This window comes from Ambystoma mexicanum, chromosome 7p, assembly GCF_040938575.1.
Source record: "Ambystoma mexicanum isolate Mex_15411 chromosome 7p, UKY_AmexF1_1, whole genome shotgun sequence".
Classification (NCBI taxonomy): Eukaryota; Metazoa; Chordata; class Amphibia; order Caudata; family Ambystomatidae; genus Ambystoma; species Ambystoma mexicanum.
The window spans coordinates 960,053,696-960,074,903 of NC_090939.1; the positions used below are offsets into that span (position 1 = coordinate 960,053,696).

Here is a 21,208-nt window from a genome sequence, read left to right on the forward strand (position 1 = left end):
AACCTGCAAGGAATTATCAGAAATTCCAGGAGGAGTGGTCCGACATGTTGGAGTACCTACAAAGTGACTATATGGAACAATGGTGCCCACACAAAATTAGGATTCTTGATATGTTCAGATAAGACACTGAGACCACAAACGGAAACCAAACCGATAGGTGGAACATCCCGGGGGGAGGGGATGGGGGAAGGGGATTGTTTTCTAAATGTTTATGTTGTAAAACTTAATAAAAAATATTTACAAAAAAAATGTGTCAATATAATTAATGACTGTTCATGCAGTTATTTAAAGTGGATGAGGATAAAGTAGTTTCAGCATTCATGAGACCACAACCAATTATGGATTTCAATCAACAACATACAGGGCCAATTTCTGCAGACATGATGGATTACACCTAACCGATGAAGGAAATACAGTGTTCCTTTATCACATCAAAACAGTACTGCAAATGTGCTAAAATACTACACTGAGTTTACCACAAAACAGTCATTTTAAGGACTATCACATATAAATACACAAATACAATAAAATAATACCCCAAAATATCTTTTTTATATGACCACGGTTACAAATTCTTAATAAAGAGGTTCTTATAAACCCACTTCGGGGTTTATAATACAACAGAAGTTAAAAGATCAATACAGTAAAACACTGCCCATGTACTTATGTAAGGTAGATGAAGATAAAGAAAGTCAACTAGGTGGGGATGCATTTAATATGAACAATAACACAAGATAAAATAGCATGGGTTACAACACACTGGCTAAAATACAGTGTTTGGCCATCTAAAACTAGAGTAGGGTGGCTCCTCTTTGTATTGGTTTTTTAAAAATAATTATCTTCTGTTTTTCTCCACAGTCTCACATTTAAGAAAGTGTGAAAACATACAGCCAAAATAGACAAGACTCCCAAATACCTACCGTGTCACTTACCATGGCTGCCCAGTGATTTTTCACCCCCGATGTCACTATACCTATAGAAATAACTTTTAAAAAGTAATACAACACAGACACACCAAAATGTATAGCCGCAGGCACAGAACTACTCTTAACCACGGGTATCTGTAGTCCTTCAGAGCCTCAGATATAGCTGCGAATATCGTGAAAACTGCCATTTCCCTTTCCCCCCACAACACACGCTTGTTCCTCTGACGCAGTTTGCTTTGAGATGTTGGCTTGAGACTATAGCCGCGGCTACAGACAGCTTTGTGTTGCAAACTCAGTCCCTGGACCTGCTATCACTCCCAAATGTCACTTGGTTTCCTCCAGCAACCTCCCCATCTCTAGACTAAAGACATTTGCAATAATCTTAACCTGATAATAGCTTTTTAACTACTTTTCTTTTCCTGTTATCCTCGGCTATAACCATGGTTATCTCTCGCATCGATAGAAAAAGAAGATGGCGGCTGTTTTATTTCTAAAAACTCACGGTTTTGGGTAAATCACTGCGATATAGCTGGCTATTTTTGAGAAGGGGAACCCCCTCCTCCATCAAATATTTAAATAACTAATGCATGGAATAACCCCAAACCATGCATGGATTGCAAGTCAACGCTTCGTGCCCAAGTTGTTCTAGGCATGGTCCAAATCGGTTCTGCGGTTTGGGCTGTGTGCTTTCACAAAAATGAAACTTCTTTGTCTATGGGAAAATGAAGGGGAAATAGGCAGCACTTTTGGAGAAAAAAAATGTTTTGGTCTTCTTAAGAATTTTTTTATTTTTTAATGAATCTTTACAAAACTTTGCAGTCGAGGGCGGCCTGCGAGATAGCTGGCCTATAGTTAAGGTGAGTCGGGCTCACATAGCAACCCCTCAAAATGATATTGTTAATAACCTTTGATTCGGGTAATGGTTTGGGGCAAAATTTCGAAAGTGAAATTCTAGACTGCAAGGTTTTGTAAAGATTTGTTCAAAATCTAAACGTTATTAAGCGTCAAATACATTTATTTTCTCCAAAAGTGCGGCATACTTCCCATTCATTTTCCCATAGACAAACAAGGTCATTTTTTGCCAAAACGCACAACCCAAACTGCTGGATGGATTTGGACCAGGTCCGAAAGAATTAGGGCACAAAGCATTGACTTGTGATCCATGCATGGCTTGGGATTATTCTGTGCAGGAGTTTTTTTTAATATTTGACGTATATGGGGGTGCCCCCTTCCCAAAAATAGATAGAGATATTTAGGGGATTTATCCAAAACCGAGGTTTTTTTGTTCTTGTTTTTCTCATGATGCGAGAAATATCCGTGGATATGGGGAAATGAAATGCAGGAAAAAAGCTATTTGCAGGTCAAAAAACATGCAAATGACAGAGGGCTAGAGGTGGTGGATGGGTGGCTAGAGGCAACCAAGTAAAATTTGGGAGTTAGAGGGGGTTTAGGGTCTGTTTGCAACACAAAACTTCCTGTAGCCTCGTCTATAGCTGCAAATAGCTGATACCTCAAAGTAAACTATGCCACAGAAACAGCATGCGTTGTGGGGGAAAGGGAGAGGGCAGGGGAGGTGAGGTGGCCATCTAGGGAGTGGGGGGAGCTAGCACAGATGAGGGGGGCACTTGGTGAGGGCATTGGTGGCAGGAACACATTTTTTTCAGCACCCACGGTTACAGTTTTTGTTTTTTTCTGAAGATATTTTTACAGATATAGTGACGAAAGGGTTGAAAAATCACTGGCCATGGCCAGTTACATGATTGCCATCCATGTCGCTCATCTATGCAATAACCAGGACAGACCCTTCTTAGCTTCAAAGTGAGGAAGGGGCCAGCTGCCTCAGGCCATTTTGGCAGATAAATGAGCCAATGTTATAACAGAAATGGACTGGCCCTTTCCTTGCTTTGAAGCCAAGCAGTCTCAGTCCTGCTTTAAAGCTAAGCAGGGTCCGTCCAGGTTACTGCATGAATGGGCTTCCGAAATATTTTAATTTTTTAAACCATGCTACTGTCAGTCCTTGAAAGTTTTGCACTCAGAGACCGTTTTTTGCCTTCTGCTGAATTGCATTCTGGTAGTTGTAGTCTCCCAGTCAATAATAAAAAAATAGATATTTTCACAGCAACAGTGGGTGTCCGATTCTGGCAGTAACTGTTATGAACCCTGCTTAACTTCAAAGCCAGGAAGGGGTCAGCCCCCAAAGGCCATGTTGCCTCATAAATGTGCCCACCTTACAAGATCACTTAGAGAAACATGGCCTAAGGGGGCTGGATCCTTTCTCACTTTGAATCTAAGCACGGTCAGTCCGAGTTACTGCATTGATGGGAGACAGTCCACAGTCCCGAATGCCAAGTTTTTTCTTATTTTTAAATAATATCTCATAACACATGGCATCCGCATTAATTTTTTTTAAACTGTGCTACTGTCATACCTTAAAGGTTTTACAGTCAGAGACCATTTTTTGCCTTTTGCTGAATTGCGTTTTTGGTAGTTGTAGTCTCACAGTCAAGATGAGGGGAATAATACCACACTTGTACACTTTTTGCCTAACATAGTTCTATAAGGATTTATATCATTGAGTGACATTATGGTATGTTTACTTTTCAAGTTAGCATCATAAAGCAGAGTATTTTTGAAAGCTAGACATGGGGGTGAGGAGGAGAAATGATGAGCGGGAAATTAAGTCATAAGTATTTGCCCACGATGTGGCAAGAGAGTTTGCAATCCTGAGCACTGGTGCAGTTATTTTCCCCTGATTGTGGCTGCTTTTCATGGCACCAGTAAAGGACACATGTGGGTGGACAGCGTAACTTTTTTCAGGCGGCAGATTCAGACCTTTGGGTTTTTTGAGGTTGGCAAGCTTGCTGAAGTTTTTGGCTACCAGGATTTTACTCGGGTTGTCATGTTCCCAGTGAAGACGCTTACTCACAAGACCACAAGCACTTGTTTCGTATTGGGATTTAGTTTTCATGGGAATATTTCATAACATATTGCTGGGTTTAAAAGGTGAGCACCTTTTTTACCTTGCCAGTATATTTATTAGAACATTTCCTCTCTCATTACTTTTTTGAAAAGTGCAATGCTATTTTGTCCTCCGCTTGTTCGTCTAAGGAGTAGGTCTGTTTAACTACATATGTATATTTCACTTTAAGATACTTGTTCACTTACTGTGCATATATTCATGTGTGCCAGCTTTTGATTTTTGCTGTGCGGGCAAAAGTACCTGGTCATATGTTATTTTCAATTTCAATTTTATGAATATACATACAGCAAAGTCGTTTTGTATATACAACATAAAAACCAACAATAACATTATAAAAGTGAGACAAACATACAAAACAGCACATACATCGAGCAAATAAAACTCCATTAAAATATCAAAATCACATCTTATACTCACAAGTATTAGTCACATCGGACTACATTTTTGTTCAGATGAAATAACACCAGAATTAACAAAGTCAACACACTCAATCTTCAATCAGATCAAATATTTCAATACATTTTCTATAAAATGTTATCATATAAAAGGTGAAATTCACATAATTCCCGTCCATAAACATTTTCCACATTATTTCTGTATCATCACAGTTAAAACTATTACTATAAGATTTCATGACATGATTTCTAATGCCTCACTGGCATGGGTTTTCCCCCCCAGTGCCAAGGCCTTTTTTGGTAATTTTGGTATTTCGCTATTCAATGCCTTCTAACGTTTTCTGTTTCATTAACCCCTTAAGTGCCAAGTACGAGCTATCTCGTCCTTGGCAACAGGGAGGTAATCCCAAGGATGAAACACCTCGCCCTTGGCACTTAAGGGGTTAAGCTTAAACATTCTGTCATAATATGCTCAAGAGATTCCATGGTGTTTTCTCCACATAACTGACAGTTACGCTCATTTTGAGATAGGCCCTTCTTCGCCCCATCGCATTCCAAAACTTTACTTATGTTAACGATTAAAAGCAAGTATTGTCTAATGACCCATGCTTCAGGGAATGCCACAATATAGTTTGGAAGACAGTTTCGTGAGTTAATATATTCAATAAAGGGGCCACTGTGTAAATTGGTATAATGAAGGACCATATTATTTTCATGATTGTATGATCGTATCTTCCTTTTTAATCATTGTTTTATTCGATTGATATTATTTGGAAGTAAAGTAAGCTCAAATTCACTCTTCCTTTTATTAAAAATAGAGAATATTTTCCCCCACACTCCAATCAAAGTAAAATTGTCTAAGATTAGAAAGGACTTAGTGTGGTCACCAATGATAGTATTGTTATTCAGGGTCATCAGATCAACAGAGCACATAAAGGATCTATTGATCAAGATGGATTGAATGCACGTAAGCTCAAAGTCAAGATATAGATATTCCACTGAAACAGCATGAGGAATGCGAAACAACTCCCTTAGCATTCTGGCTTTAAATATTTTTAGTTCTTTAGTTAAGCCGTGACCCCAGATATCTATTCACTAAGTAAGACCAGGTACAATTTTCATTGTGTAGAGTAGCAAGAGGGTTTTAACCGAAAAACTGCAATTTCTACCAATGAAGACACTCACTGTACCCACCAGTTTTCAGCATTTAATCTTGGTTATTTCCCAATGTGCCTTCCAATTAAGGTTATTATCAACAAGTAGTCCTAAATAGGTAGGCACTCTAGTTTCTTTGAGGCTTATATCCAAGATATGGTCGCATTTTTCTTTTTCTATTTTTGTTATTGTTGCAGTTGGTCATTTTTTTCCATTTTACGTCCTGCTTAAAAGCAGTTAGTTGGGGTTGTGCGATGTCTGACAACAGTCACCAAGAGACCGGCCATAAAACAAAGAGCTTGTAGCACGCTGCTTAACCAAAGTGTGTGATCCTCTGAAAATAATGTAATCTCAAACCCTGCAATCTTGTATACATAATAAAAAAATAGATATGTTTACAGCTACATTGATATTGAGGGTGAAAAATCACTGGTGACCGGGGTCTCCCATCCATGCAGTTAGCAGGAGCAACCGTACTTATCTTCAAAGTGAAGAAAAGGTAAGCCTCTTCAGGCCATGGTGCCCAATCAGTGAGGCAAAGTTACAAGACCACTTAGAGCAACATGGCATGAGGTGGCCGATGCTTTACTCGCTTTGAATCTAAGTAGTACTGAGCGTATATTCATGGGTGCCAGCTTTTGATTTTTGCTATGGGTGCAGAAAGTACGTGGGCATATGTTATTCTTGCAGCCGGTCATTTTTTTCCTGATTCCGTGCTACTTAAATGTGGTTAGTTGGGGTTGTGCGATGTAGGCCAGTTAGGCGCATGCCGTCATGGCACAACGGTTTCCCTGTAGGTTTTGGTTGGGCACGCCCAATTAGACAAAGCCAGTTGGGTGTAGGGACCTATCGGCACTAAGATATTTTGGCACAAGAGGTCGCAATTGGCATGAACCTGCAGGCACTTTGCATGCAGGAGTTTGAGACGCAGCACTTAACCATTATGCTACAATGGTATTATTGTTTGGATTCTCACAAGTTTCATACTTTGTCTTTTACAATTGCACATATTACATTGTAGGCTAAGTATGAAATGTATGCACCATGAAGCAGTAAGCCATTGTGGTGTAGTGGCTGAATGCTGGTCCTTGAACTCTAGCTCAGGGTTCAAGAGATTTCTTTTTTTAAAACAGTTTATTTTGGTAAACACTCTGTATTCTGGACTATGTAGTCTTAACAGGCATGCCTTTGATCCATGTGGCCTCCTTCATGGAAACGTTCACCCAATCAATGCATGATTTTAAGAAGGTATTTTGAATGCACTACCAATGGTTTAATAATACTTGTATGTCTTCCATTGCATGTGAGCCAGTGCAACAAGACTTTCTCTGCAGTTCAAGGGAGGGGATTGCGACACAGTCCCATTATTCCCTTAATCTGTTACTCTACTTTTAGACTTTGAAAACTGCAGGGGCAATTAGACACCACTCCTCTCCAGCCCCTTATTCTCACTTTCCCCAGCTGAAAATACATATTTTACTTTTTTCCCCCTTTGATTCTACACTACGCGCCTCCTCCTTCAACAACTTGCAGGTCTCCTAGTGCAATTGAACTCAAGCAAATAGAGGTGCAGAGAAATCATAATGATGTATTATTTATATAGCGCCTTAATCCAAAGCGCTTTACAGAGCACATATTTACATACAATATCACCCAACTCAATAAGCTGAGGTGGCCTTGCTGGGATTCGAATCTGCAACCTGCAGATCACGTTCAGATTGCAGCAGCGAGCGCTCAACCCGCTGAGCTATCTTACCAGCATGAATATGAATTTAGCCAAGTGACATGCTTTGAGCTCTCCACCTTTAGAGATGAGAAGAATTGAATCATTGGAGTTTTTTTTTAAAAAAGCTGGAGACTTATCTTTTTAAATAATGCTGCTTTTAAATGGTGGATACTATTTTTAATGGTTTTTAGTTTGCTTTTATTATTGGCTTTTATTTGTTAATTGTGATGTTATGTCTTCTAGCGCCCTCAATCCCTAGGGTCCATGGCCGTACTATATAAATAAAGTAACGTACAGTATATATTGTTATATGCCACACGTCCCTTGATATTTGGAAGATGATCATTCAGATTTGCTTTTTACTTTGTATTTTGGGACTTGTAGTACAGGACATGTTATGGACAAAACAAAACTACAAGTGACAGAATTAAAAAAAAAGATAAGAACTGTATGGGCATCTTCCGAATTACATGGAGACATAGGGCCTCATTACACGGATGGCGGTAAGGATTTACCTGTACCGGTAAAATACTGGTACCGGTAAATCCTTACCGCCTTACTACGAGGTCCCTTTGCAGGTTGGGGGATTTAACGCCTGCTATTTGCATGCGTTAAAATCCAACCCGCAAAGGGACCTCAGAGCTAATTACGGCACGTTAAAATTAGCGCCTTCCCCATTCCCATAGAGCCCTATGGGGCAGAAATGGGAATGGGGAAGGGCAATGGTGGAAGGGGGATTTACCGCCCCTCCAACCTTGGAATGGGGCGGTAAAGCCCCTTTCCACCAAGGCGGTGCCGGTATTTTACCGGCATGAGCCATGGCGCTAATAGCGCCATGGCTCACCGCCTACCGTGTAATGAGGCCCATAGACACACACACCGACACACACACTGACACTGAAAACTTACACTTGACGTGTCACAATGCTCACATACACACGGGTGCACACGCGTGTGCACACACTAACACACACCTTCATGGAGCAATTACACACAGCATGCACAATCCTTCACTCACACCTTCAAACCATGTACACACACACGCTCACAACAAACACGCACACATTGGATGCACAACCTCTCAGATGACATGGACACTCTCACATCACACATTCCCACATACAATGCACCTATATTCAAAAAGAGGACTACACCTTCTCTCGCAAACATTATGAAACAGAAAAAATGAAATTTTAAAAAATCACATTTATGCTGAACACTGCCATCAGAGAACTCTGGCCTGCAGGAGTTTGAGATGCAGCAGTTAACCATTGTGCTACAATGATGTCATTGTTTGGACTCTCACAAGTTTCATACATAGGCCCTCATTACAACACCGGCGCTAAACCATGGCGCTATTAGCACCATGGTTGGTGCCGGTGTTGTAACGTGTCCGCCATGGTGAAATGGGGAAATACCGCCCCATTCCAAGGTTGGCGGGGCGGTATTTCCCCATTTCATCATGGCCCTTCCCCATTCCCATTTTTGCCCCATAGGGCTCAATGGAAATGGGGAAGGCGGCAATTACAGTACCGCAAATTGCGGTACCGTAATTGCCTGCGAGGTCCCTTTGCGGGTCCCTACTTTAACGGCTGGTCCAGACCAGCCGTTCAGTTTGGGTCCCGCAAAAGGGACCTCGTAGTAAGGCACCAAGTGGTTAACGGCGCTGCAGACTTTTACGGCGCCGTTAACCACTTAACGCCTGGGTCGTAATGAGGCCCCTAGTCTTTTATCATTGAAGATTAATGATAGGCTAAGTATGAAATGTATACTCTGAGAAGCACCACACCATTGTGGTCTACTGGCTAAATGTTGGGCCTTGAACTCTGGAAGACCAGGGTTCAAGGCTGTATGCTATTTTTAATTTAACTAATTGAATTAAAAGAAAAGTAACGCAACTGGGGGATGGTGAGGTTTTTTGCAGTGCAGTCATGTGATTTTATTCAGCATAAGGGTGTTTAGAGGTGGCTGCAATGTCAGCCACGTTCAAACATCCCTTGCGCCAAAAATGACGGCACCGAAAAGGGGTGTACTGCTTGGAGCATGCTGCTTAACCAAAGTGTGTGGTCCATGGCAAATTATGTAAACATGCACATTTCTCGGGGCCTTTGGTTTTACTTGTAACCATATTGTCCCATTAACAACCTTTTTTCTGTGAATTTCATAGGTTTTTATTAACAAAAATGTTTCATGATGTTACATCACTGTATATAAGTTATTAATAATTCCACTTTTAACATATATCAAAGAACTGTAAACCTCATTTAAGAAACATAATTTTTGCAACGCAGACTGATGTGTGTTGTTATCAGCAGCTCATGCTGGGGATGCAAGTCATGGTTGAATTGCATAGGGCATGAGGCTCGACCTTGACCCCGACCCCAACCCCAACTAACCACCCCGTTATCCACTGCACCTACCCTGCCTACTAGTTCAATGTCCACTATACCCTCATAATGTAACCAATGGCCAGGGCTCATGACTAACAGCCATGGCCCATCTCCACAATGCATGGGGCATGGGCTTCGAGCATTCCGCATTCCCCAATAGGCAAATCACAGTAAACATTTGTCCTTGCCGAAGGTCTGGCCCACTGCCCAGACAGCAAACTTATATCACTGTTTTTTAATCTTACTTTGTGACACTTTAAAAAAAGAAAACACAGGACAGATTTGCAAAAGCATGCTTTCATATCCTTTCTCATGATCCACCCGCAGGTTTGCTGCAATCACGTCCAGCACTTCGGGCTGCAGCCACAAGCAGAATTTGCTTTCCCATTGAAACCTAGCGCTTCGGCCATGCCGCATGCCCTAATAAGTTGCCGAGGGCCAGGCCCACTGTCCAAAGTTATGTCAGTATTTTGTGTACTTACATTTTGACAATTAAGAAAAATAAAACACAAGACAGATTTGCAAAAGCATGCTTTCAGGTCCTTGCTGATGCTCCTCGCGCAGGTTTGTTGTAATCCAGTCCAGCACTTCAGGCTGTAGCCGCAAGCAGAATATTTGTTCCCATTCAATCCTAGGGCTTCGTCCATGCCGATGCCCCAATAAGCAAATCAGAGTACACATTTGTCCTTGCTCAGGGCCAGGCCCATTGCCCAGACACCAAAGTTTATTCACAATTTTGTGTACTTACATTTTTCAAAACCATGCTTTGAGGTCCATGCTGATGCTCCTCGCGACTGTTTGCTGCAATCCTGTCCATCACTTCGTGCCGCAGCAACGAGCAGAATTTATTTTCCCATTCAAACCTATCCTGATTTAGAAACAATTTACCACATAGCCGGTCCGTGGTGGCCATGCTGTTAGGGAGAATTCTTATTTATTTTTTCCACCTGGTAAGAGTGTGAGCATTTTTTCCCACTCTTGCAGTGTATTTTTTTGTGTGTGTTTTATATTTTGTGTTCATGGGCTATGGAGTGACACCAACTCCCTAAGCATCATTTTTTTTTACTTGTGTGTCACACAGCACCTTTAGTGCAGTGACACAGGGATGTCTTTTTGACTTCCCTTGTGAACTCCATTTCTGGGGATGACTACTGTTCCCCAGAAACATGTAACGTTGCCATTAACTTTATATAGTCACTTTTTAACCACAGACCCAGTACATCCCATTTTACATGGAGTATTGGAAAGGGTTAAATCTTACCCCTTTTTGTCTGTGCCTCATGGAGCCTTGTTTCGCTCCCTTAACATTAAGACTTGGCTGGTGGCAGTGGTATCTACCTAACTTTTCTACCGCGCTTATCCTATATAACGTGGTAATGTTTAGGCTATTGTAGTAGCCTCGAACATAAAACCCGCTTGACCATATGTGTTTTATGTTGGCTTTGGTTGGGTTTAGTCGCCATTTCTTTTTGTTAAAGTCTTTCTTGTTGTTTGCTTTTTGCGCCAAACCAGGTTTGGTTTCCTTGTTCGCCGTCCTTTGGCGGGCTTCTGCGAAGAAGCCCTCCTTTGGCGTCTGGGTGTCTAGGTGGGCTGAATATGAGGAGGGGTTAGTCACCCCCTGCACAGGGTCTCCTTGGAGACCCAAGTCACCCTTTGTGTTCATTGGCTGAGGTGGACAACCCCCCTACTGTGTGATTGACAGCCAGGCTGTGTGAATGGGGGATTTTGGCATAAAAGGCAGGACGCTTGGGCTGGAAGTCAGAGTCGCCACTGGAACAACAAGAACCAAAGAGAAGCAGAGAAGAAGACAGCTGCTGCAACTCCTGGATGCCCGGTGAAGCCCTGCTGCAGTCCTGAGCTATCTACCCTTCAACAACAGAGAAGATCCAGTCCGGAGTCTTCTTCTCTTGAGCATGGTGGGATCAACCAGCTCACCAGCTCACCTTCTACAGCCAGATAATCCTCTTCTGGGTCGAAATCACTACACAGAGCTGTAGTGGTCCGGATAGCCATCAGAAGAGCCCTCTCCTGTTTTTAAGGAGCGCACCTTTTATTCATTGTTGCTTTGCTGCTGCTGGCCTCAACCCTGGGTAGTGCAGATCGCTCCAGACGTCCTCCTTCTTGTCCCCACGACTGAAGCTTCAAGAACCATGAGTCTGCAGGAACTACCAGGAACAACTGCCGTAGCACCAGCTTTCCTCATCCGAATAAGGTACTTTGTCCATTTGGTCATTCTCTCTGTCCGACCTTGAGGAATTGGGGTGAACCCATTTCCTTGCCAAAGCATTGTCCTTTATTTCTTCCATTTTATAACTTTTGCCTCCCTTTGACAATATCCAGTACTCCTGGCTACGCAAATCTTGAACTGTTCTCACCATGTGATCGTCGACAACAAAGCCCCTGCCTCATTTGACACTGGCGCAGGCCTATTGACTTTTATCTGCCTCTTAAAACACGTCTTCTGATTCTGTTGCCGTGACAAAAGTATTGCCTATGATATTTATCCACTATTCCCTTGTTTTTATTCCATGTGCTAAGTGTGTTTGACTACGGTTATATTTCTTTCGCACGTACACTTTTCTTTCGTAAAACCGAACTGTCATTACTGTCAAGTGATTGTGTATTAACCCCTGGTAACGTCTTTGTTTTACAACACCGGTCTGTCAAATCCTAATGTACTTACCTTGAATTGACCTGAACAAGAGGAATTGGTTGTGTGTAGAATATTTACAGTGCGGTTTTATTTAATAGAAGTGAAGTGTTTTGTGAACAGATGGTTTTAAAATAAATGTACTTATATATTTTAACCAGAAACCTTGAGTCGGTGTTTGCTTGAGTCACAGTAATTGTGGTCCTTTGTGTAATCCCTATTACTGTTCATTTGCTCTTGAGGTAAGTCTGGCTGCTCAGCCATCGCTACCACTTTACTGCGTAGTACAGGCTTGTACCAAAGGTGAAATTGTACTGCCACTTGTAGTCCTAGTCTCATATAGTGTTCCCTAAGGGTATTGCAAGGGATTCTGCCTAACACATGCCCACTTTAACCCCAATGCCGGTCCCTCTTGGTCATGGTCAGAAGTCAGACTGTCTGGGTCATGTACAATCTAGCCACTGCCCATGGCCACAAGCTAAACCTCAGTCACCAAATTAATATCACAATTTTTTGTACCTACATTATAACACTTTTAAAAAAATAAAACACTGACACATTTGCAAAACCATGCTTTCGTGTCCTTGCCAATGCTCCTGGCACGAGTTTGCAGCAAATCCGTCCATGTTTTCTTTTTTGAAAAGTGTCAAAATGTTTGTTAAAAGAATAGTCCAATAACTTAGCCCCCACTTGTTGGGTCAAAACTCTTTTCTGAAAACGTTTGTCCAGATTTGTCAAATGGTAACAAAGTTATGATTCATTTAAACATGTTGAGACCCCCCTCCAATGTTGCCCCCTCTTGACAAAATCCCACCAAACTTTGTAAAACCATTCAGATCTGGGTCTAAATTTGTTTCCCAAACTTTTGTGCAGATTTGTCAAACGGCACCACATTTTTAAGCCTTTGAAATATTAGCGAACCCCCCTTCTAATTTGTTCCCCTCTTGGCAAAACAGCACCAAATTGTGCATAACCAAGTCTAAAGGCCAAGTCTAAAATGATATTATAAATCCACATGCAGTTTCATTGAGTGGCACCAGTTATAAGGCATCCAAAAACTGCTTTTCACCGACCCTATAATGCAGAAATATGCATGGATGTCCCCAAACATCTGCAATGTTTGCAAACATCACAGAAATGTGCCCGAACATCCGAGATGTTCACGAACATCGGAGAAGAAAAACACCACATTTGTGGCTTTTTTTAGTCATGTCTCATCCCATCCTCATCACCCCTCAGCTCCCCAGAGATTGTTTCATTTGTTTGACAAATGCAATGTTGTATTTTTTTATATGTTTTAATCGTGATGTCCATGGACTACGGGCGCTGTTTGCGAATCCAACATGGTTTCCGTTTCAAAGGTTTTGATGCACCTCATGTTCATAATTGACCAATCATCGGGCGCATACGATATCTGAATCGGGAAGTGAGTCAGCGGACCAGACACAGATATCACTAATTTTCTTTTTTACCTACTTTTTGGGCCGTTTTTTAGAAAAGTACTGGATGGATTTAGACTACATTTACAAAAGCATACTTTCGGGACCAAATTGCCACTTGTGGCGCAAATTTGGTGAAAATCCGTCCAGCAGTTTGGGCTGTAGGCATGAGCAGATGTTTTTTTCCATTGCATCTATGAGGATTTTCACACATGTTGGGGGACCCCCTATAACTTTGCTCCCCATGGACGAAACTGCACCAAACTTTGCAAAATCATCCTGAGGTGCCCACATTACCAAGGTTTGGTGAGGATTCGTCAATAGCAGTTGAAGTTATAAGCCGCCCAGAAAGTGCTCTTCCTATGAGTTGAGCAACCTAACCATAACTACAGGGCCGCTACCGCAGGCCATGTAACATATACTGCGTTTGAACTGAGCAGATGTGCATATGTGTACTCGATGTTGGCCAATTCCCCATGTTTGGTTTGCATCACACGGCTGTGCAGCGTGCAGTGCACCCTCAAGGGTGGCCTACATGAAACTCCATTCAAGTTTACATAGCGCTCAAAATGTATTTCATCTGCAAAGCAGCAGACACATGTCTAGACCGAGGTGGTCTAACATGTGCCTTTTAGCACGCCACAGTGCATCCTATACGAGTTTGAAAGCCCAGCCAGAGACGCTGGCTCTTCTTAACCTGTTTTCACCCGACAAGCTGTCTGTTTTTCTAGTGTGATTACGATATTGGGCAACTCACAGTTGGCAATCCCAAAACAGTCCCTTGTGTTTTGTTTAATTATGGGGTGGCAATTAATTGCTACGACTGGTGTAAATGCAGCGGGTGGTTGTGACAAATTGTAATCTATGCCCAGGGTAACCAACAAAGCATCAATTACAAAAGTTCCACAACCACACTGTGCATGAACTGTAGAGATGAGGTAAATATAATATTTAATGGAGATGAAACAGCCGACAGGTGTTTCGACCACAAGGTCTTCTTCCAGGCTTAACTGTGTTTCGGTCCCCCACTTAGCTCCCAAAAGTGGGGGACCGAAACACAGTAAAGCCTAGAAGACCACCTTGTGGTCGAAACACTTGTCGGCTGTTTCATCTCCATTAAATATTATATTTACCTCATATCTAAAGTGTATGTGCAGTGTGGTTGTGAAACTGTTGTAATTGACACTAAAAATGTAGCAAGCACACTTAACACTAAGCACGTTATACCTCGAAAAATATACGTTTACTGATCTGAGAGGTAAATGCAGCATTTCAGCAACTCACCACATCTGCAGGTCTTTTTAATCTCTGAAAACAAGGCTTTGGGCTTTTGCAGTTTGGGTTTAGCAATGGGCAAAAAGTACTGGGCAATCTGGCACACTGTGTAGCATCACACAATAAATATGCCCATGCGAATATGTTTGGCCACACCCCAAATCCCCTTATGTTTCAGAATATTCAAAGTTTGACAAACTCCAGAATGTTTGCAAAAGTGTGGATAGATGTCAGGCAGTGTTTGTTTTTATTGTCCTCCCAGGAGGCACGGTCCTGATACAGGAGTGCCTTATTAGTTTGGACTAAGACGAAGTTATTGTATTAGAGGACAGATGGGGAGAAATGCCATATGAGGTGGGACACACAGCTTGTATGTGTTTGTTTATTTGCCCTCTGATTGACTACCCAGGGCCATGCTAATGCCTATGGACATTCCCACCCAGTTCCTGCCCCTCCCTACCCCAAACTCTTCCTGATGGAAACTCTTTGAGCTCACTTTCAGCCGTGCCATCAAACGTTTCACTAGCAGTGCCTGCCAGTGTTTTTTCTAAGCCGTCTTCTGAGAGTTAATTACCTCACTGGAGCTTTACACCCACTACAGGCATAATAAAAATGTCTTAACCAGGCCTGCCTTCAGCGACTCGGTTTATAATCACTATGTGTGGACTTCCCTGAGGTCCTGTTAAAAGCAAGCATTGGCAGAGCCAACAGTTTTGGCTGGTCTATAGGTATTAGGTATTTGTCAGGCACTGCTATTAGATGCTCAGGTACTCACACCATTTTGCACCTGCTACCATCAATGGCAACTACGGCAGCGCTTTACAAGTGCCTATACCATGCCTCCACAACTACGCAAAGGCCCAAGCTGTTGGCATTGCCAATGCTTGTTCAGCATGTGGGGGGTTATTACGACAATAATCTCCCTCACTGGTTAGGGGGCAGATTCACCAGCGTATGTATCATGCAGAACGCGTGTTTGCGTAATATGCAGAACGTGATTATGCATTTACGTTAATTATTTAAATTCCCAAATAAGATTCACTTTTCAAATACTGTTAGTTTTCATTTCCAAAAAAACAACCCAGTTTGCTCAACGGCATTGTATTGTGTGTGCTGTATCTTCACACTTGACAGATTCCAACTGGAAGGATTGAGGGTAGAAATGTTCCCACACAATTCAGACAGTTCGAACAAAGATCCCATGGCAACAGCAAATCACACAGTTTGCTTCATGGAATGCAGCCGCAGATAGTGCATCACCTCTTAAAAAAACCTCCTCCTCAATGTGAAAAATAATATTCATTATCGCATTATGAATTGCTGGGAGGAGTGGTAAGAGCTCCATGCAATGGCTGCAAAAAGTGAAACGATGTTCGAAGGAAGACATGCCGTTATGAAAGTACCCCGCTACTTAACACGCATTGTGGCTGCTTGCACTCTACTGATCTGATTTTGTATTCGCGGTAAAGACAAATAAATATAAGAAATGAAAAACAATCTGTCAGTTTAGCTCAGGAAAAAGGTCGCAAAAGTGATACTATCATAAATTGGCTAATATTGAAATATCCATTGGGTGGCAGTAACAGTATCTTCCTTATGACTTGCAGAAAACCAGAAAATGCATTCAATCAAATGAGTCGATTTTGTAGAAACACTGGCTTCCGTTCTACGTTGCAGCGTCTTTCCTTTTGTCTCTCGCTTTCTCGCCCTCTTTTTTCCTGGAGGATGCTTCTTGATGATTCTGCCCATTAATCAAGGTCTGGTATTTGTTGTGCGCGTGTGATTTTTAGTTCAAATTAGCATCATTCAGGGAAACCAGACATCTGCCCCCCCTACCCCCCTCTTCCTTTCAGTCGGAGGTAGTGCTAGGACCCGGGAGACACCTTTCAAATAGCAGGGGATTTTGTGATTTCACATAGCGGTACAGTAGAAGGAAAAGCCCACCGGATCCGTTATGCGGAATACTTAAGAAATATACATGCATTTCTGGGCTTCCCATGGTTACCACTGATACCGGAGGCTTCTACGTGCACAGCAAAATCTTTTACGACGCTGCGTGAAGAAAGACTGGGTACAATACATGATCCTTTTCGCATCAAATTGTTTGCCGACATCATACTGTAGGTCCACAGACCTACATTTCGTGTCATATCTTTTCAAGCTTATTCCGTTTGCTTCACCCCTGTGCCCTAGGTTCAGTGAATGGTACTGAACACTTCACCAGCTGACGCCGATTGTTGGGGATTCTCGAGCAAAGGTCTATATGGAATCGCTGCATCGGTGCACTTGGCACTGGTGAATGGCTTTTTTTTATTTGCGCTGGTATTTGGTAGCAGAAAACGAGCAGATATAAACAGGAGTTAACCGCGGATTTGCTGATTGGGAATTGGTGATGAAAGGAGATTGCCTGGTTGGCTGACATCTACATTGGAACACATCGAAAGATCGTCGGGTGAGTTCATTTTCTCTACCGATTTACTGGTGCGGCTTTTTTGTTGAAATTGGACCTCTCATGATTGCTGCATTGTAATGGGAGCCTGAAACTGAGCTACTATCGACAAACAACCGCAGCTGATTTTTCTACAGAGTAATTTTTGTGGCACATCTAGCACTCATAATATTGGTAGATTGATGCGATATTTGAGAAGGTAGAACAGGGGGGTGGCTTTCTGAATATTGCAGTTGAATTTCGAATGGCATAAGACGGACTTGTATACATCCCTAACGACTGGATAGGGATATTTAGGGGTCCTAGTTGATGTATGTTCTTTAAAATGTACACCAATCTTCTCATCAATGCGTGAACCAAAGGTGCATTTGTATCAACTGTTTGATGATTCGCATATCCCTACTTCATCATGGCCAAACTTCAATGCTTGTGTTTTGACAATGGCGATCCTAACAAATGCAATCCACTGATTAATATAAAAAATGCTGTTCATATTATCGCACGATACAATGCATGTGCACGTCGTAAGTGTTAGTGTGGAAGGGTTGGGGACGCGAAAGTTGTGGGATGGAAATGACCTGCTTAGCCGTGTAGATGGCATTTTTTTTAGACATACCTCACTGCTTTCCTATGCCTTGTATTAGAGTGAGTAATGCCGAAATGCCGCAGACGGGCAGTCAAATAGAGGGTAATTAATATACCTCTCACCATCTCTTCACCTTTCCTAACCCTCTCCTTTACCCTCCCCCCACTACCACGTGGCGACAAGCGCAGCTATTTTAGGAAAAAAATCCCGACTCCAGTGTTCCATGCACAGGCATCCAGGGCTTGCTGTGACGTTTAGAAACACCTGCTCTCTATTTTGAAAACCTGAAAGTTAAAGACGACCAATATAAAAGGGTTACTAAACTCAATTTGCCTCGCCAATTGCCTTTTCGCAAACAGATGCTGGTGGCTTGTCCTTGTGGTGAATTGCTTCAACGTGCTTAGTGTAGTTTCCTAATTGCACATGCACTTGTTTTGTCACGCCACGTCTTTCCCATGTACAGCGCTGATTGTAATCTTGTCCATTAGGCCTACACTACCAGGCCATGCACTGGGAGCTGAAGTCTATCAATTGTCAGCAGGGTTCTGGTGTGTGCGAGGGTAAGGGGGAGGGGATGGGAGGTAGGACGGCAGTAGTGATCTTACAATGGACGTGACATACTTGTATTAACTTTTGAACTAATGAGGCGAAATTGTTGAAAATGCTTTGTTTCTTTCTTGAGGGCGACATTATTTCAAATGCAATCATTTAATTCATTTAAAAAGCTTTATTCGACACAACTGTCTTCCCCACACAACATATATAAAAACACAGTTCAGCACTAATAATACATAACATGCAGATTACTGTGTTTAAAGTCTCTAAAACACAGTAAATCCATCACAATGTGCATAAATAAAAGATCAATAAAATGCATAGAGAGAAAAAAGGGAAAAACTGAGAAAACACTTCAATGATTAAATATCAGATGAACGACTGATCAAGTGGTTCCTTCGAGCCCATGCACGGTTAATACATTTTGCCACAAAAAATACTGCATTTAAATCGATTGTCGTTTGGCATGGCAATGATGCATCCACAACTCCAAAGACACTGGGCCTCTTAAACAATGGAATCAAGTTCAAAGCCCTCAACTCCTTGAATGAGTCACAGAATAACATAAAATGCATAATGGTTTCTTCACTGGTGCCTCATAATAGGCAAATATCGGCGTTGGAGTACTTCCAGTTACAGGTACATTTGGCCACCTTGAGAGAATCAGTCCTAAACTCCATAAAAAGTGCTTATGCATAGGTCGGGATATAAAATCAAGATATTCTTTGTATTTAAAATCATTTTTCAGGGCCAAATGATGCATACTAACTTTCAAGCTTAGGCAAGAATGTTCTAGCTGTTGCCATTTGACTTGCAGGGTTGCGAGTCTCACCTTGCGTTTACTGCCTTGGTTATCGTTGTTGGGTTCAGCCAGAGGCTGCCAAGGTTAAGAACGCTCAACTGCTGCTTGACATGTATCACCCAAGGAGGTATCTTCCTGTCTGCAGAGTTATTTAAAGCCTCTCTATACTTTGTAATCTCCGGGGTCACCCAGAGCCTAATCCAGTATAGACCCGGCTTTAAAGCTATCAGGCTTGTTATTGGCTTCAACCCAAACTCCAAGTTTGTACAAGATTTTTGAATTTGTGCAGACCAGGAACTGGTGTCTAAAACCTGTACGCCAAGGTAGTCATAGAATTTGACCTGCTTCAGTTTGGTACCATCTACCTCCTTTTAAGCCAAATTCATTTGATGGCTTTTATTGCCATAACAGTCCAGGCTGTGTTTTACTCCCATCAGTGATGCTGACAACAAAACCACGTCAGTGTCATCCGCGAAGATTAGCGCCCAAAATAAATCGACGCCCAACCTCGTGGGATCAAACCTCTCAACAGAGCAATTAGTAAATAATTCTGTGATGACTTCATTCATTTATTTATTTTAATTCTTGCAGTACGCAACATGTCCATGGGCCTCAGGGCGCACACAAAACAAACAAGACGAAGACAAACATAAAGGTCATCAGCCAGGAGGAGAACCTGGAGATCCCGGGGTTCAACCTGGGTTGACGTTGAAGAGGTTGTGTTTGACTAGTTTTTTGAAGTGGCCAAGTTATCAGCTGACCATATCGGCCCGGGTAGCGTGTTCGAAAGCAGAGATGCTTGGATACCAAAGGATGTCCCCCCGAACCAAGCCAGTTTGTCTGTAATGTCGGATAGACCGAGCATCGGAGCTGTCTCCGTAAAGTAACAACCTTCAGGCGATCCTTTAGATATTTGGAGCAAGCATTAGACTAGCATTTAAATGACAGTGTGGGGAGCTTGTGAGTAATTCAGTGCTTTACAGGTAACCAATGCAGTTTCCTGCGTGCAGCAGTTTCATGGGTTTGTTTAGACATGCCATGGATGACACGAACTGCGCTGTTTTGTGCAACCTGTAGTGAGTGCATGTTGGAATGTGATGTGCAAAACCGGAACGGGACAAGGACACAGCCTTGTCCATGCCCCTGTCTACCCTAAATGGGCCGGTTACCCCCCCAGCGAGTCCCCACCACACGACAGCTGTGTTGTCGGTGTGAAGTTGGGAAATGAGTCAGTAGAGTTTCAGGCATCCCCCTGCTTGCCAAGACCTGCTAGAGCTGAGCTCGCAGTGCACAGTTGAATGCGGTCTTCAGGTCTACGAAGACCATGTGCACACTCCTTTTATTTAAAATCGTGTACTTTTGCACGATAAGGGATAAGCAGAGACATTGATCTATCGTACTAGTCACCTGCTGGAATTGTGCATGGAGGTGATTAAAAAGATTGTTTAAATTTACACAGGCTTGGAGATGACTAAGAATTAGTTTTGCAAACATTTGTCCCACAGTATCAAGCAACAATATTGACCTTTAATTTCCAGGAATCTGTCTTGTGTCCTTTTGATAAATTGGCACGATTCTGGCTTTAAATGCATGTGCTTAATGCCAACCTTTGCAAACTGTGATCAATTTATTGAAACAATTCTGAAAAAGAATGCAACCCATAGGTCATATCAGTTGCACAAACTAGAAGTCTATGGCATGAAATGCTCTGTATGTCAATAAGCAACAGCACGACTAAATCACCTAGAAATATCTATCTCAAACACAGCTGGATTGGATAAACTGTTAACTCTGTGCCTAAACTGCAGAATGATACTAAAACGCAACCTTGGCCGAGAACAAGGTTTAGTCATTGGAGCAATTGGAACAGGATCACAGAA

The 21,208-nt window shown here is 42.2% G+C and overlaps 1 protein-coding gene and 1 long non-coding RNA gene across 8 annotated transcripts in view; one reads left to right on the forward strand and one right to left on the reverse strand.

Annotated features, from left to right (window-relative positions):
• LOC138526483 (uncharacterized) overlaps positions 1-21,208 on the reverse strand; it is a 612,646-nt gene that overhangs the window by 278,541 nt on the left and 312,897 nt on the right. The window lies entirely within an intron of this gene.
• Positions 16,585-21,208, forward strand: part of IL1RAPL1 (interleukin 1 receptor accessory protein like 1) — a 2,334,001-nt gene continuing 2,329,377 nt past the window's right edge. For 2 of the 3 annotated variants that reach the window (XM_069637303.1, XM_069637304.1), the window contains exon 1: positions 16,585-17,388. The gene's annotated coding sequence lies outside the window, so the exon portion shown is untranslated. The remainder of the gene's footprint in view (positions 17,389-21,208) is intronic. The other variant, XM_069637302.1, reaches the window with a different exon arrangement.